Raw genomic sequence first — 15,947 nt, 5'->3', positions numbered from 1 at the left:
ATAAAACAATTTAAGTTCTATTGGTTTATGTTTTCATAAAAAAGTATTTCATGCTCACTGTAACTTTGTATTAAGTATTTTACTATTCAAACGTCATTGTTCCACTGGTCAGCTAGAAAGGATAGCCTTATTGTAGGCAGGAAGTTGAAGTTAATTAGACCAGAGTAGTCACTGACCTCCTGGATGAAAGGACAGTTCTTGAAAAGTTTCATTGCATTTGCTCAAACTGTGTCAAAATTTTAAAAAACTAACCAACTAACTAATGTTTCTTTTTATATATTAGATATATAATACAAGAAATCTGCCAGAATAGTAACTGAAAAAAATCTGATCATTTTTGTTTGTGTTTGATCTAGCTAGAAGAGATAAAGAAAACAATGAAGTAGAATATCTTGCTAAGGATTGCACCTGAATCTGTTTCTTTTAATTTTTTTTTTTTTGTGTTATGATGGCTTAAAAAATTTTAAATTTATATTCAAGATCAGCTTTGGCAGATATAAAATGTTATTTAATTATCTGATCTTATTAAATTTATTTATATACTAGCAGGTAGGCCCGGCGTTGCTCGGACAAAAGTAACGATAGCAAAGATTGAGATTAATACATTATAGTCAACCTTACCCGTTTTCACAGAATGTAAGAATTTGGTCCCCCTGTTTCCAGACTAATTAGAGAATTTTTAGATGGGTCTAAAAATATGTTCGATTTCCCGCAAAAACAAAAAAAACTGCATCTGCGTCTTGCATGTCATCTTCTCTTAACACTTCCATTGTTAATGGAAGTGTTAAGCCTTAATCCTGTCCCTCTCCCCTGTGGGGAGGAATTTCGAAAAATCTCTTCTTAATGTGTGTTCTCATGACATACCCTAACTGTGTACCAAATTTCAACTTTCAACTCCTAACTGTTTGGGCTCTGTGCTGATTATTATTATTATTATTATTATTATCAGCTCGTCTTGATTATATATATAGATTTATACATAATTTATAATTTTAAATCGGTAAAAAGTGTCCACTAACCTTTGTAAGTTTATAATTGACTAGTCAGTGAAAATAATTGGTCACTTTAGTTTGTAGAATCTATAAACAAAAATAAAATCTTAGATTTCTTAGCTTTCTCATATAAAATCTATAATAAATAATAAAAGAAAAACTTTTTGTTATATCATGACTAATATTCAGCATTGTTGGCAATAAAAATTGAATGATATACTGTATTTACTCGCATATAAGACGAGATTTTTATTCATTTATCACAACTTCAAATTCCTAGGTTGTCCTATATGCATGAGCAAAAGATTCTTTGCATTTTTGCTAATAATTTTTGTGAACAGTGTATTCACATTTTTACCGGATGCTTACCCTCTTGTATTTAAAAACATAAGTATTTTATCTGGGTCGTTTGAATCCTTCTTGTATATTGTCAGGAATAAAGATGAATAGCAATAGAAAAAGCAAAGCTTTTGAATTGAATTCCAGATTGAAATTCCAAAATCACAAGGGAGCTCGATATAAGTTTTAATCCATTCCCATGTGAAAACAGATGATCATTCGAAAATCAGAAGTCAGAGAAACTCATAAGTATAATCAACAGAGTGGATTCGACTGTTAAGAATTGGCAAAAAAAAAAAGGTTCCCAATTGTCCAGCTTTATGTAAACAAATTACGTTGTCAATTTTACAAGATTTTTCCTTAAAGTTTAAAATGCCAGTAATTTTTGCAGGACAATGTGTGCATTTATGTTTATTTGATATTTTACTTGTGATTAAATGAAATAAAATTAGAAGTGTATTAATAAATCTAATTTTCTTTATTTTGATCTTTGAAGTCATACCTTGTCCTATATGCGAGTCGTCTTATATGCAAGTAAATATGGTAATCTAGTTAACTGTAAGATTTACTTTTTGGTTCAATTGTATCTGTAATTGTTATTTTTTAAATTACCTTTTATAATTTAATATTGCATTTATAAAGGTTATCAGTATCAAGTTTAGGTGTCAGCTGTTCCTATGGTAATGGGTTCAGGAGAGAGCAGTGAACAGCTTTCCACTATGATAATGGACTGAAAAATGAAATTCTGTAGGTGCAATGACCACTGTAACAATCTACCTAAATCTTTTTGAACTCAGATAGCTGAATGGTCTGTTACCATGGTAACATTGTTTCTATCAAGGTAGGTCCCAAAATTTTTCAATCACCAATGTCATACCACAGCATGGAATTCCAGTTTAATCTTGGTGTAGTTTTGCTTAGCCTGGCTCAAGGTATGAATTATATATGCCATGGTTCTGTCTTGAATAAGTATAATTCCCAGACCAACAATAATTGATCTAGCAAGTGAAGCTTGCTGGATCAAGATAGCTATAAAATAGATACAGAAGTTAATGATTTTTTTTATTTACGAAGGCATACTGCCATTTGTCAAACCAATACTGTTTTGTCTCTTTCCTGCATAGCTGATGGCAATGGTGGCAAAATTGGGAAAAAAGCTGGGTATACTATCTACACTTGCCAAAAAAAAAAAAAATTGCACCATGACTGAACTGGAGTGTCTTGCTCTGGTATGGGCAATTGAAAATTTCAGACTTACCCTGACAGAACTACCATGGTGACTGACTATTCGGACTTTAAGTTTTTTGTTAAAGTTTTTAAAGTTGTTATGGTGGGCATTGCACTTCCAAAAATTTTATTTTTCAGTCTAGCACTGTAGCAAAAAGTTTCATTAATTTCGTAATATTTTCTCCTGGGTTTCACTACCAGACAAACAGCTGATGCATAAACTCAACACCAACAAACTTACGACTGGTGTCCGAACAGGAACTTTCAAGAGGAAAGATGTCTAGCACTGTTAGGGAGAAGGATAACTCAGGATTGATTACTCTTGTTTATGTACTAATTTTTGCCATTGGCTATTTTGTAATATTTTTGGATTCTCTCAACCATTGAAATTTTAATTATTAATACATTGTTAAATTTATTACTTGCCATTGTGTTGTTTGATAACCTTTTTTTGGAATTTAGAATATAATAATATCATTGTTTTTATTAAATAATCCATTGATTTACATTGTTAAAGATTATGTATCATGTACAGTACAGTACCATACATAACATTTTTTCTAATATTTTTTTTTTATGATAGAGAAGTCAAATCTGCCTCTCTCACATATTCTGAGATAGAGTTTGATTTCTGGATTTGGTTAGTGATGAAACCAAACTCTACAAATTAATGAGCAAATTAATAAGAATAACTGTTTTTCATCATATAATTGATAATTCAAAATCTTGAAACAAAAGTAACCTTATATAGTGAAATTAATCAAAACTCATTTTATTCTAATTAAACATTTTTCAAGATGTTTTGATATTTAATTAAATAAAAATTTTAAAGTAAAACAAAAAGAACAAAAATACTTAATGTTCTGCTTACAAGTTATTCAAAATTATTAATATATTCTACATATAAATCTATTTATTGTTAAGTGTTTGATCTGATGTGAGTTGAGAAATATCTCAAATAATCAAAAATATTCATTATTTTTTAAGAAATCATTCATCAAATTTAATGTAACTATTTTTCAAGCTAGTTTAAAATATTGTATAAAAACTTAACTATATGACTTGCTTTATTATTATTAAAATTATGTTAAAAAAATACTTAAAAATTCTTTGAATACAGTCTCAAATCTTCAGTTTCAAACTTAATTCATTCCTAAAAATTGTTCAAAACTGATTTGTTCTCAAACCAAAACAAATTTTCCCATAAGAAACAATATGAAATGAATTAATTCATTCCCAACCCCCAAAACAAAACTTTTTTATTTTACTTTCCTAGCTACATTCAATGCATAAAAATGCCTACAAATGCAATATAATATATAAACAGTGCAATTCATATTAACCAGTTGACCGGTGTGCATACAATTAAAACTTGCAAATGTTTTTGTAACCCCTTCTGGGCTCTTTTTCTGCTTCTATTTTCTAAAACATAAATAACAAATATTCTAACTCCTATATAATTATTAACTTCTATTTATGTGCGTGTGCGTGCGTGCGTGCGTGCGTGCGTGCGTGCGTATACTATATAGTCTAAATCAGGGTCGGCAACACACGGCCCGCGGGCTGCATGCGGCCTGTTGCAAGTTTTTGTGCAGCCCACCAAGCAATATAACTTTTATATAGTAAAGTAAAAATTAGGAAGGCTTTTATTATTTTTTATTATATTATTATTATTATTATTTGTTATATTATGAAATATATTGATTGTATTATTATTATTATTTTTTATAAATAAAAAGTAACAAAAAGTAGTAAAAGTTTTTATTGATAATATTTTTTAAATTTCTGAGAAACAGTAAGCAAGGTCAAGTGTGTACTGTACATATTGAGGTACACTTGTGCTGCCTCGCCTTTGAGAATAGCTAGTATCAGCTTTCCCGGGACGTTCTCATGTACAATTCAAGAATATCGGTATAAAGCCGTAGGAAAGCTAACTTACCTCATCTGTTCAAATATAACACAAAATTTCAATTTTCATGCTAGTAAAATATGGGGGCACCAAAAAAAAGCTATGGGAAAAAAATTTCACTGAATAGATCAAGAAATTATTATCAGTGTAATACAGGCCTGGTGTAACATATTCACGTTCACAAGCGAGTGACGTTTCTCTATAACAGGTGGAGGTTTATGCGACTTCTTCACTTTTTTGTTCTCTGATGATGTTATTATAGCATGTAAATAAAATTGTTACTAATTTTTATTTTATTTTTTATTTTTTTAAATCATATTTATATTTGATTTTAAAAAAACCTATTTAAGCTACATACTACATTACAAAACATCTGGCTGTGCGGCCCGCTTTAAAATATTTTTTTTGAAAATGGTCTGCCGTCCAGAAAAGGTTGCTGATCCCTGGTCTAAATAATCTAATAATGATATAGAAATCCACACTGCTTTGTCAGGTAAACAAATGTTTTATTATATGTAAAAATTTTTATCTTTTTTAGGCCAGCTTCAGTTATAGAAAATTCTTGAAATAAAACATGAATACAAACAATACAAAATCAAACAAGTTACTCTGTTCAACTCTGTTCTACTCAGTTCTACTCAAACAAGTTACTCTGTTCTACTCAGTTCAACTCTGTATCATTATAGAATCAAACTGTTGTTCAATTCTATAACATTCAGATTGTTGTTCTATTTTAAGATTACTCTGTAACTGAAGCAGATCTAAAAAAGCTAAAAATCTTTTTACACATAAGACATTTGGCTACCTGAAAAAGCAATGTAAATTTTTACTTTTGCAATTTAAAAATCATCATAGCCTTTATAAATACTAATATAATCTTACTGAAATATTAAATTTGCTAGATTTGGCTGATTGTATTTTAAAAAATAATTCATACTCAAATTTAATAATTCATTTATATATTATTTGCATTTGTATCTATTTACTTTCTCTATACTTTACCAATCAATTATTTAAATATTTCCATCCTACTATAAACAATAAATTGATGCAAATAAAATCAACCTTCATAATTCCAGTAATGTATTTATGAAAATAGAAACATTTTTGATCAGTTTGACTGATCCTCTTCAGTTATATAAACATCTTATAGAATATAGAATAAAAGAACTCAAGATATAAAGTTTAAAAAATAGAACATGTTTGAGTTAAATAGATCACATTTAAGATAAACATAAATAAAAATAAAAAATAAATCTATATATATTATCCAATAACAAATGATATATAAAAATGAAGTAATTAATTAAGAAAACATAAATCTCATAATGCAGCCATCAAGTATTGGAAAGGATGCTGACATCATGATGATTGATGCATTTGAATTTTCTGAGCTTTAAAAATTTCCAAGTTGGGCAAGAATCTAGATGTTAGAGGTAGGTTTGATGATATTTGTTTATTTCCAGTTTATTGTATGTCATAATGGTGAGAATAGGCCACTAATGCAGTGTTACATAATTTCTTATCAATTGTGTATTTGTGCTCCTTTGTTCTTTGTTGGAGATTACATTCTATGACACCTATGTAAAAGAGCTCTTTATAAATAATTGTTTTATCAATTTGATAGAATACCCTTGCTGTGCAGCAAATTTTATGATATAGTTGAGTTCTATGGTTGTATCCAAGATGTTGGTACAATGGGTATATACTCTCTTATTAAAGATCAAAAGGTGGAAAGCTTAACACATTATGGGTCCATAGAGTTTTAAGGGATTAAGATTAAAAACTAGGCTTCCTATAAACTTTGGTGTAAATTTTCCCGAACTTATCCAAGACGATTGAAAACATTTTTCTTTTAACCTGCCATTACTTGAGGGTGAGCACTGTGTTTACCTTTCATTTTAAAATGCTTGTAACTTGGGCTTCTTGGAAGTTTTGTGGCCAAACTCTTGTCAACCTTTCTATCCCCTTCAACAATATACCAGAATTGGAAATAATAGGCATCACTAACACTTTCAGTGCCGCCTTTGTTTCAGTCATTTTGGACAAGTTAGCACGGTGCTCATCTCCAAGTAATTCTGTGTCTTTTTTCTCTCATTCGAAGTAGTATGATTCTAATTGTGAAGTGATATTGTATATATGTACCAACATAAAACGCGATGAAATGTTTCTGAAATGGCTCAATAAGGGGTCTGAGGAAGAAAATTTAGGCTCCTTCCTCAAAGACAATGCGAGTGAAGATCTCCATATGAAAATCTAGGAAGTGTTGAGAAAGATACCAGATCCTCTACAGGCAACATCAGTATCAAGAGAAAAGTGTGCATATTCCTCAAAATTGAACAATATGGAAACTGTACCCAAGAGTGTAACACGTAGCCTACTGCACATATCTGCAGATACCACATAATAACAATCTGCAAACAATGCAATTTTAAAAATCCAGACTAAACAGATTCAGAACTTGAATTATAATTAAGTTTAACAATAATTTCAGTTATGGTATTTCTGTTTTTATCAATCCAATCACTCTGATTTGATATCAATTTTCTGTTTCTATATTGAAATTACTTTTAATGTATTCTAACCGAAGTAAAGTAAAATAAACATTGAAATGTGTATTATTCATAACAAAATTTCCGAATCTTAGTAAAATTTCTCAAGACAAATTACTTAGAATACAAAAATTGGGCGAGCACGACACTCACCCTCGAAAATGTCACAAATCCAACCTCGAAAAGCACCAGGTTAAGAAATACGTCACCAGAATTACAAAGATCGATTTTATTTGACAGTTTTCTCCAGTTAGGTACAGCACTTTTCGACAATAATTTTTCATCATATTAAAAAGATACCAGATTAATATTAAAAACTAGAAATAAAAACAAATTTAATGAGTATTTCTTGTTAAATGTTCCATTATGTATATAATTTAAATGTAATTCATGATTTAATCTAATATTTTGAATTTAGATATTATTATTATTTAAAATTATTACCGAGAATACCTTTCTAAATTTTTTAGCACAGTTACTAATTTCAAATACATTTTATTTGGCTGACTATTTTTTAAAATTATAATTTATACCTCAATTTTCTTTATTAAAAAATTATTTTAGTCTGAAATATATAATTTTCTACTAAAATAAACGAAATTACTGTATGCATTTCTGCTATTATTTACATCAAGAATTCTTCTCCTCCTTCCTATTTAAATGGAATAACAAATTTTATATAGATTTCTGATATAAGTTACAGAAAAATACTATGCGTTTATAACTTAAATTTTAAAATTTGAAACGAAATTTGTTTGTTTATTAAATTTACTTTCTTTCTTTTCTTTTATTATTACAATATTTTACATTACTTTTATTAAATTTTACAAATTTTTATTAAACAAACCATTATTATTAAAAATATATAAGAGCATATTTTCTGCTATTATGTATTTTTGATCTTCAATTTATCCTTGAAATATACCAGAAATATTAAACGAAAATGAAAATAACGGTATGCTTCACACTATAAAAACCAAGCTAAATTAGTTATGAGCGTGATATATACGTTAAATAAGAACTAAAGTGTATTTAGCAATTATAAATAAATGCTACTTGTCAAAAATGTTTGATAAAAACAAATTCTTGTACTTTTCCTTACCTTAAATAATTCCTACATTATATTTAATATTTTTCTGTATATTTCCATTAATTTATATATTAAATACATTTGTATAAAAGCGTAATTAGAATTTGTTTTGTTCACGATTAATTTTTAATTTATGTTTTTAATTCCTTATACAAGATTAAAAATTTTCTGCAGAGAATTACAAGAGCAAAACGATTGCAGCTCCACTTTCATTTTTATTCCCTTTTTGTTTTGTTTTGTTTTGTTTTTGTTTTTCTTTTTTTTCCTTCTTACGGATCGTGTACAAATTTATTTGTTTATTATTATTTCGTATAATATAATATTTCTTTTTTATAAAAATAAAAATTTATTATAAGTTTAGTGTACTGTATTTATTTTTTCGTGTTTAAATAAAAAATTTTTAATATATAATTTTAATAATCGTTCCTAATTGTAGGTCAAATCGGTCTGCAATGGGCAAAATTGAGTCTGAATATATCACCTTTATATATCGAAAAGAGAGTGGAAATTTCAATTTTTAACCGTAAAGACAAAATAATAAATCGATTAAACATTCAATTTTTGGTTGTATGAAAACCAGTTTTCATTTCAATCCGAATCAACGCGAGACAGTCCCATTAGATTGTCTCCGTTGACCATATGAAAAATTATTAATGGAAAATAAATTGTTCTGGAAAGAAAGGGCATGTATGAATAGAGGGAGGTTATTCTTTAAATTCGGGGTGGGGCAGAGGGGCCTCGCAGATTTTGAAAAAGGGGGCACAAGCTATAAAGAAGGGCATCTTATATTGCGTAAGGAGCTTCGAACTCTATGATTCAACGTCGGATCAGCGCTCTCACAAGGTGACGCTGGTTGCACTCGAGGCTAACTTGGCCTTAAAAACAAGAAATGGAGTTTTAATCAACACACGACGAAGTTGTATGGGTCAATGGACAAATATCGTTCATTAGTTTCTTTTATATTTGCAGAATGGGCTAGAAGTCACGAATTTTCTTTTCTTTGGGGCCTTCTTAGGGATTAGGAATACCAAGACGAAAAGGAAGACGAGAAGATGAGGACCCAAGTACGGGCGTCCCTGAATGGATATCCAAAAAAGAACATGTTCTCGTTTTGGAGGCTATGTCCTCCTTTCTCACGCCAGTTGGTAACCTTAAATAAGCTACACTTTCAATGATTACTGTTGGGTTTTACAATAATGGGATCGAGTCCCATTGCGAAAAGGAACAGTTTTCATTGTTTACAATTTTCATTTTTCTATTGATTTTTCTTATCAAGATCAATAGATACACGGTTTGGGATCGTCTGTAAATTACGTAACGCATTTTTAAACTTTAACCCCCCTCAGCGGCGCCCGCAGAATGGCTATCATACATTATGCAAGAAGCTTCAAAGTACAATTCAGCATCGGATCAGCGCTCCCATAAGGTGGCATTTGTTTTAATCGGAACTAATTTGGCCTTAAAAACAAGGAATGATTCTTGTTTTCAAGGCTAAGCTTTGGTATTTGTCCATCATCTTATGCAATTTCGTCGTATCAACGTACGACGAAGTTGCATAAGACAATGGACAAATACCGTTTATTAAGCAGTGGCCACACCTATAGATTTCCAGCCGCGCAGGCAACCGCAACTGCTACAAACGCGTCTTGCCATGGTCACATTGTTCTTTGGCGTTGCAACTCGTAAACACCTGACCTCATAATAAACCAATAAAATTACAGTAGCTTGATTTTGACTACTTTCGTGAGTTTGCCGACAGTTTACGTTCTACTTCAGAGTATTTACGGGATTTTAGCCACTTTTCTTATTAAAATGGCAAGCAGCTCATTTTATGCAATTAATTAAAAAAAGAAAAATCTTATTAAAATCCGCCCGGATATGTCAGGCCCTCAACACCCGGCCGCCCCATTGTGACCTTTGCCGAACCCATAATGATCTTGCTAAAAGAGGCCTTCTTAGTGCCCATAGAACGGAAAGAGATTAAAAAACTTTCGGCATCCAAAAGCCTTAATTCATTCTTTTTTTAACTCTTTCCGCCCTGTGGACAGTAAGAGGGCCTCTCTTAGTAGGCTCATTATGGGTTCGGCCAGGCCCATAATGGGGCGATCGGGTGGTGATGCACGGGGCCCGACATATTCGAACGGACCACCCCGAAAAATTTTTCGGTATTATTCGGCCCGTTCGGATTCGATCCCGGGTCCCCCAGAACGGTAGACTGCCATCTTGAACGCTCGGCCACCCGGCCGTGCCTTAATTCATTCCTCAGCTGTTGAAAACACGATTGTTTAGCCCGTTGATTTTCATTCGCCAAAGTAGCGAAATGACATCACGAGCAGTGTTGGCCAAGTAGAAACCAGTTTCAGCGTGTTCGCTGTAAAGCGCTTCTCGAGCGCTGCATAAAGAAACGCGGCCAACTCCAACGAACAATGTGACCATGGCTACCTAGCAATTACCAGCCATACAGGCGACATTGTCGTCTGTGTGGCTGGTAATCGCTAGGTGTGACCACTGCTTAAAATATTCAAATTACTCTTGATTCCCATCGCACTGTTTGGAGTCTTCGGTCCAAACATAAGATAGATAATCTCTGTACAATAGATCTGCTATAAACATATCTTTTCCTTTACGATAAGTGACATTCAATATATATCTCTGTAATCTTAGCATCATTTGGCGGACGGCCGGGCGGCCGAGCGGCCGAGATGGCAGCCTACCGTTCTAGGGGACCTGGGTTCGAAACCCGACGGGTCGATAAATCCCCAGGAATCTTTCGGGGGTTGGTCCGTCCGGATATGTCGAGTCCCGTCCCTCACCACCCGGTTGCCCCATTGTCGACCTGGCCTGAACCCCATAATCGGCTTGCTTAAAGAGGCGCTCTTAGTTCCCACAGGGTGAAAAAAATTTAAAAAAAAAACATCATTTGTTGCAATCTTTTTGGCGCAGATAAAATAGATTTAAAAATAAATAGTTTGCAGAAGCTTATGATCTGTTTCAATGTTAATACACTTTCTGCCAAGAATATATTGATCAAAATGTTGAAATCCAAATACCACTGCTAGGCATTCCTTTTCAATTTGAGCATATGGTTTAATGCTCTAGAGGCTAAAGCTACTGGCTGTCATTTCTGGAATAAGGAAGCACTTAACACAACCTGGCTTGCATCACATTGTAATATGACCTCTTCATATGGATCATAAAATTTTAAAACTGGATATGATGTGACTAATGTCTTGAGTCTGGCTAATGCAGTTTCGTGGATCTCGGTCCAATTTATCATTGTTGTCAGTTAGACCAGTGATCTCCAAACTTTTTTAATCACGTTCCCTTAAGACAAAAATAATTATGTTATATACCCTATAATATAATAAACTAATTTGCTAAATTTCCACTATAAATGCATAATTCCTGCGAAATTTCTCGCTACCCGCAATTTGAATTTTTTCCGTGTACGATCGCAAGTGATCGTGAGCCTACTTCTTCGGGAGGATAACTGTAAAATTAGACAGACTACGGATAGGAGATAGGACACATGTGCAGTATTTTGAAGGGAAACTTGGCATACCCCAAGTACTCCTTTGGGTATGCGTACCCCACTTTGGAAACCACTGAGTTAGACGACGTAGCGGTTCACAAACTTCAGAAAGATGGGGCATGAATCTAGAAATGTAATTCGCAAAACCAATTAGTCTTTGAACAGATTTGACGTAACCTGACTTAGGCATTTTAATGATCGCTTTAATCCAACTTTTAACCTGGAAAAACGGTTACATAAATTTCTCACCTCTCAGCTCGAGAACAATGCATTGGTGGCACAGGATCCCGGAGTTGTGGTTAAAGAGATATAAGATCGCTTTAATCTTCTAGGATCTGGACATAATTCTTTGCTTGTTAATAGTGTCCCATATATGCTACTGACGTTACCTTAAACATTAATTTCTTCTTATTCAGTTTAAATCTCATATACTTAATGCGGTCCAAAAATTTAATTATATTAGAATCATGATCTCTCTCTGCCTCATCTAGAGTTTCTCCTGAGCCATATATTAAAAAGTCGTCACGTATCACTTCAATTCCTTTGAGTCCTTCGATAAATTCATGTTGCCTTCGTTGAAATTCTCCTGGAGCTGTACTAATGACAAAGAGCATTCTTAACCATTTATCTTCCTTTGGGTGTCCAGAATGTTATCAGGTAACTGCTATTTTCTTCTAATTTGACTTGCCAAAATCCCTTTTTTGCATCTGCTACAGTAATATTTTACAGTAAATATTTTAGCCTTTGTAGGACGAGATAACATTTCATCGATGTTGAGAATACAGTAATGCGATCTCCTTAGCGCTTTATTTAGATCACAAGTGTTGATACATATTCTCAATTTTCCATTCCGTTTGCTTGCTACAACCATATTGATATTCTATTCTGTAGGATGACTTGCTTTTGCAATAATGTTTTGCTTTTCTAAAGTTTTCATAATGTAGGGATCGCAAAAACGCGTAAAAATGGTGAATAATTATAAAGTTCCGAAGTCGGAAAGTTTCGAGAGTCAAACCGTGTCAGGAACATGTGTTGGTGATGTAAACCAGACACGAAAGAAACTCTCCCAAACTTATCCTAAAACAAACGCGACACGATAATGAACGACCGAGGGGATGTCAACCGAGAGAGAGGGAGCTTTGTCCAGGTGCTCGTGTACGAGTGTCGGAAACGGGAAACAGAGGGGGGTAAATGGCCACCGAAGCATCTGGCGGACCGCGTGAGGTCAAAAACGTCAAAGAGAGGACCATAACGGCCGGAATATACGAGCACGAACTTCAAAGACTCCGTCAACACCTCTCGGAACTCTCCCGACCCAGATCGGTCTCCAGTTTCGCCTAGAAACAAAAGAAATGACCAATCGGGGTAAGGGAGAGGAAGAATAGAACCAATCAAAAGGGTGAAATTCAGGGGGGAAACTCCTATAAAACTCCCGAGTCGCAAGGTCAAGGGAGTGGACCCTCCTTCCGTCGTTCTTGGAAGAAGTGCAGCAGTTCTCCTCTGGACCAGTGTTACCTCAGACGCCAGAACCTACGTCCGCCAGCTGGTGACCCCCGTCCAAGCCACACGTCCAGTGCAATAGACAGTTCGTCATCCCAGCCCCGGGCACGCATCTTCGGAAGACGACCGCATCCGACTACCGACAACTGGAGATCTCTATCACCATAAGAGTCGATCTAGATCGCAATTTGTACCAATAATATGTAAGTTAACTTAGTAGTTAGAATAAACGGTTTTGTGTAAGACACTTGTCATCTTTGTCTCCTACCGCCACCACCCACATACGTTTTCGACCCTAGGTTTTCCTGACGCGTGATTAACTGTTTTCCCCTGGAAGTCGGCGGTCTTACAATGGTGTCAGAAGTGGGATATTTAATTGCCCCACACAAAAATTTTGAGTAAGTTACGCCGACGAAAAGTTTTTCTAACAAGTGGGTCGAGCGATGGAGGCAGATGCAAGTGTCCCGACGCGACCTCGTGACGGTGGCAGTAGCGGCTCTCTTCCCTCCTTTTCCGCATTTGGCGGGTTAATCCCGACGTTTTCGGGAGAAACAGGGCGTGTCACCGATTTCTTTGACACGTTGGGAGAGATCGCTAGTCTGGCGGGATGGACTCCTCGGCAGTGCCTGAGCATAGCCAAGTGCAAGCTCACAGGTGTAGCCCGAGATTTTGCATGGCGCGACCTCAGCATGAAAAGCATAACGGAGTTCGAGACCTTTCAAAAGCTGATGATCCGGCGTTTTGACCAAGAACCATACTCGATTCGCGTTCAGAAATTTCATACGTGCTCTCAAAAGAGAGATGAGATGGTTCAAGAATTCGCGGTTCGCTTGCAATCCCTCGCTAGCGCGACAAGCATAGAACAAACGGGCGCGAACGAACAGGAGAACGCAATTATCAAACGCTGTCAACAGCGGGAGCTGGACGAAAAATTGCGCGTCCAGTTTTTGCATGGCTTAACGGACAGGCTAAAAAGGCGTGTAATGACGCATGACCCTGCAACTTTCGCCGAGGCCTTAAAAATAGCTATCCGCGAAGAAACGATAGATCAATTGGCAGGAAAAACGCGAAATTTAGTTGCCGGCATCAATGATGCAGTAGAGGGGCGCGACACGCCAACGGAAGAACCCAATTTACGGAGAGAATCGGCTCTCGACGCAAAAATCGCGCAAATTTCGAAACAATTAGCGACAATAGGAAAAAGGCTCGATCAACCGCCCTCGCCTAAGCCAACAAACAATTTCCAAAGGGGAGAACCCTCGCGAACAAATCGGATACAAGGAGCTGATAGAGCAAATGACGGGATGCGAAATCCGCGGCATCCCCCGAGCCCGCAGCGACGCCCACCGCAACAATTTTCCCCGCGATCTCAACCCGCTAACCCGCAAGGACAACCCCGCACGCGATATCCTTGCTACGGCCCCTTTTCAGAACAAGGTCCGATACCCCCTTGGAGAAGGAATGTAGATAGATTATCAAAATTCCGAGCGATAAATCCTAATTGTGCAGAATACGGAGATTATATGCCGACGCCTCTGGATTGGTACAGAGGAAACGCCTTTCCTCCGGATCCCCGGAGGTGGGGAGCGAATCAAGAAGTTTTCGAATGGCAGATACCCGTTAGAAATCGGCCGAACCCCTTTAGATTTAGTCAGTCGGAACAGATACCCTTTTCCCCTACGCGGTTTAGACAATTTGAATACGAAAACAATGGACAAGGTGTTCCGTTGCCCTTTTATCCCCCGCGTTACGGTCTAGGTTGGTCCGGAAGCAGCTTCGATACGGAGCGCGCACCGAACCACGTAGCCGCCCCTCGATTTTTAGCATTACCTGCCCCAGAAAACATGCCCGTGGATAATAAACAAACGCGAGACTCCGACAGAGTCACTTCGGTTGCGTTTAGAGAACGAAATAGCGAAATAAATCGACCGCCGATAGGTCCAGAGACACCCCAATTAGCGGGAATCAATGAATCAAGAGGTAGAGAATTGCCCCCTTGTACAATAATTTGCGAGATAGAAAATAGGAAGGTTCAGCTGACAATAGACACAGGTGCAGCTGTTACTTTGATTTCTAGAGAGCTATTTCCCGATACAACGCGATTGCGGCGAGCGGAGACTAGAATAGTAGAGTTAATAAGTGTCACCGGACACGTTATCGAGACATTCGGAAAGTTTAAGTTAAAATTCCAGATCGGACGTTTGACCTTTTTCCACGATTGTTATTTAGTGCACCCCGAGATTACTACGCCTAACGACGGACTCTTAGGTAGAGATATTATTCAAAAATACGATGTTACGATCTCGGTTAAGAATGCGACGCTTAGTTTCCCTTCAGGAGACACAGTGACCTTTTGGGGACTAGCCGAAATAAAAGAAAGCGACGATAGTTCCAAATTAAATGAAAGCGTCGAAATTAAGAGCGAGAAAGCAGGCGAAAAAATACGCGTACCGTCAAAAGACGATTTAAATGTAACTGTAAGTAGCGATAGAGAAAATAGAACTATAGGAGACGCGAAAACGAAAAAGAAAAATAAATGCAAGCGAAAAACTAAACGGGAGAAGTTAAAACAAACAAAGGTTAATAGTTTAGAGCAGGGAGAGAACAGCTCTCCTAAGGAAGTGACGTTAGCCGACGATTACGTCATTCCCCCGCGGTCAGAAGTCATTGTGGAGGGGAAAGTTCATTCCCCGTTGACAGGACAATTAGGAGTTGTTGAACCGACACTCCCCGAACGAGAAGGCGTGTTTGTTGCCCACACGTTAGTCAAAACACGGAAGCAGGGTAGAGTACCCGTCAGAATAAT

At 35.5% G+C, this 15,947-nt stretch overlaps 1 long non-coding RNA gene across 1 annotated transcript in view; it reads right to left on the bottom strand.

Annotated features, from left to right (window-relative positions):
- The window catches only part of LOC136969154 (uncharacterized), a 61,348-nt gene extending 53,033 nt beyond the window's left edge, over positions 1-8,315 (bottom strand). The window contains exons 1-2 of the long non-coding RNA XR_010879779.1: positions 8,122-8,315; positions 1,020-1,079 (exon numbers count right to left, since the gene is read on the bottom strand). This is a non-coding gene — a long non-coding RNA (uncharacterized lncRNA). The remainder of the gene's footprint in view (positions 1-1,019; positions 1,080-8,121) is intronic.
- Positions 8,316-15,947: the final 7,632 nt, after the last annotated feature.

The sequence above is a fragment of the Centruroides vittatus genome, unplaced genomic scaffold (assembly GCF_030686945.1).
Source record: "Centruroides vittatus isolate TY-2023 unplaced genomic scaffold, ASM3068694v2 contig_1035, whole genome shotgun sequence".
Taxonomy (NCBI): domain Eukaryota; kingdom Metazoa; phylum Arthropoda; class Arachnida; order Scorpiones; family Buthidae; genus Centruroides; species Centruroides vittatus.
Note: the sequence above shows the minus strand (reverse complement) of the source record. Positions and strands in the feature narration are given on the sequence as shown.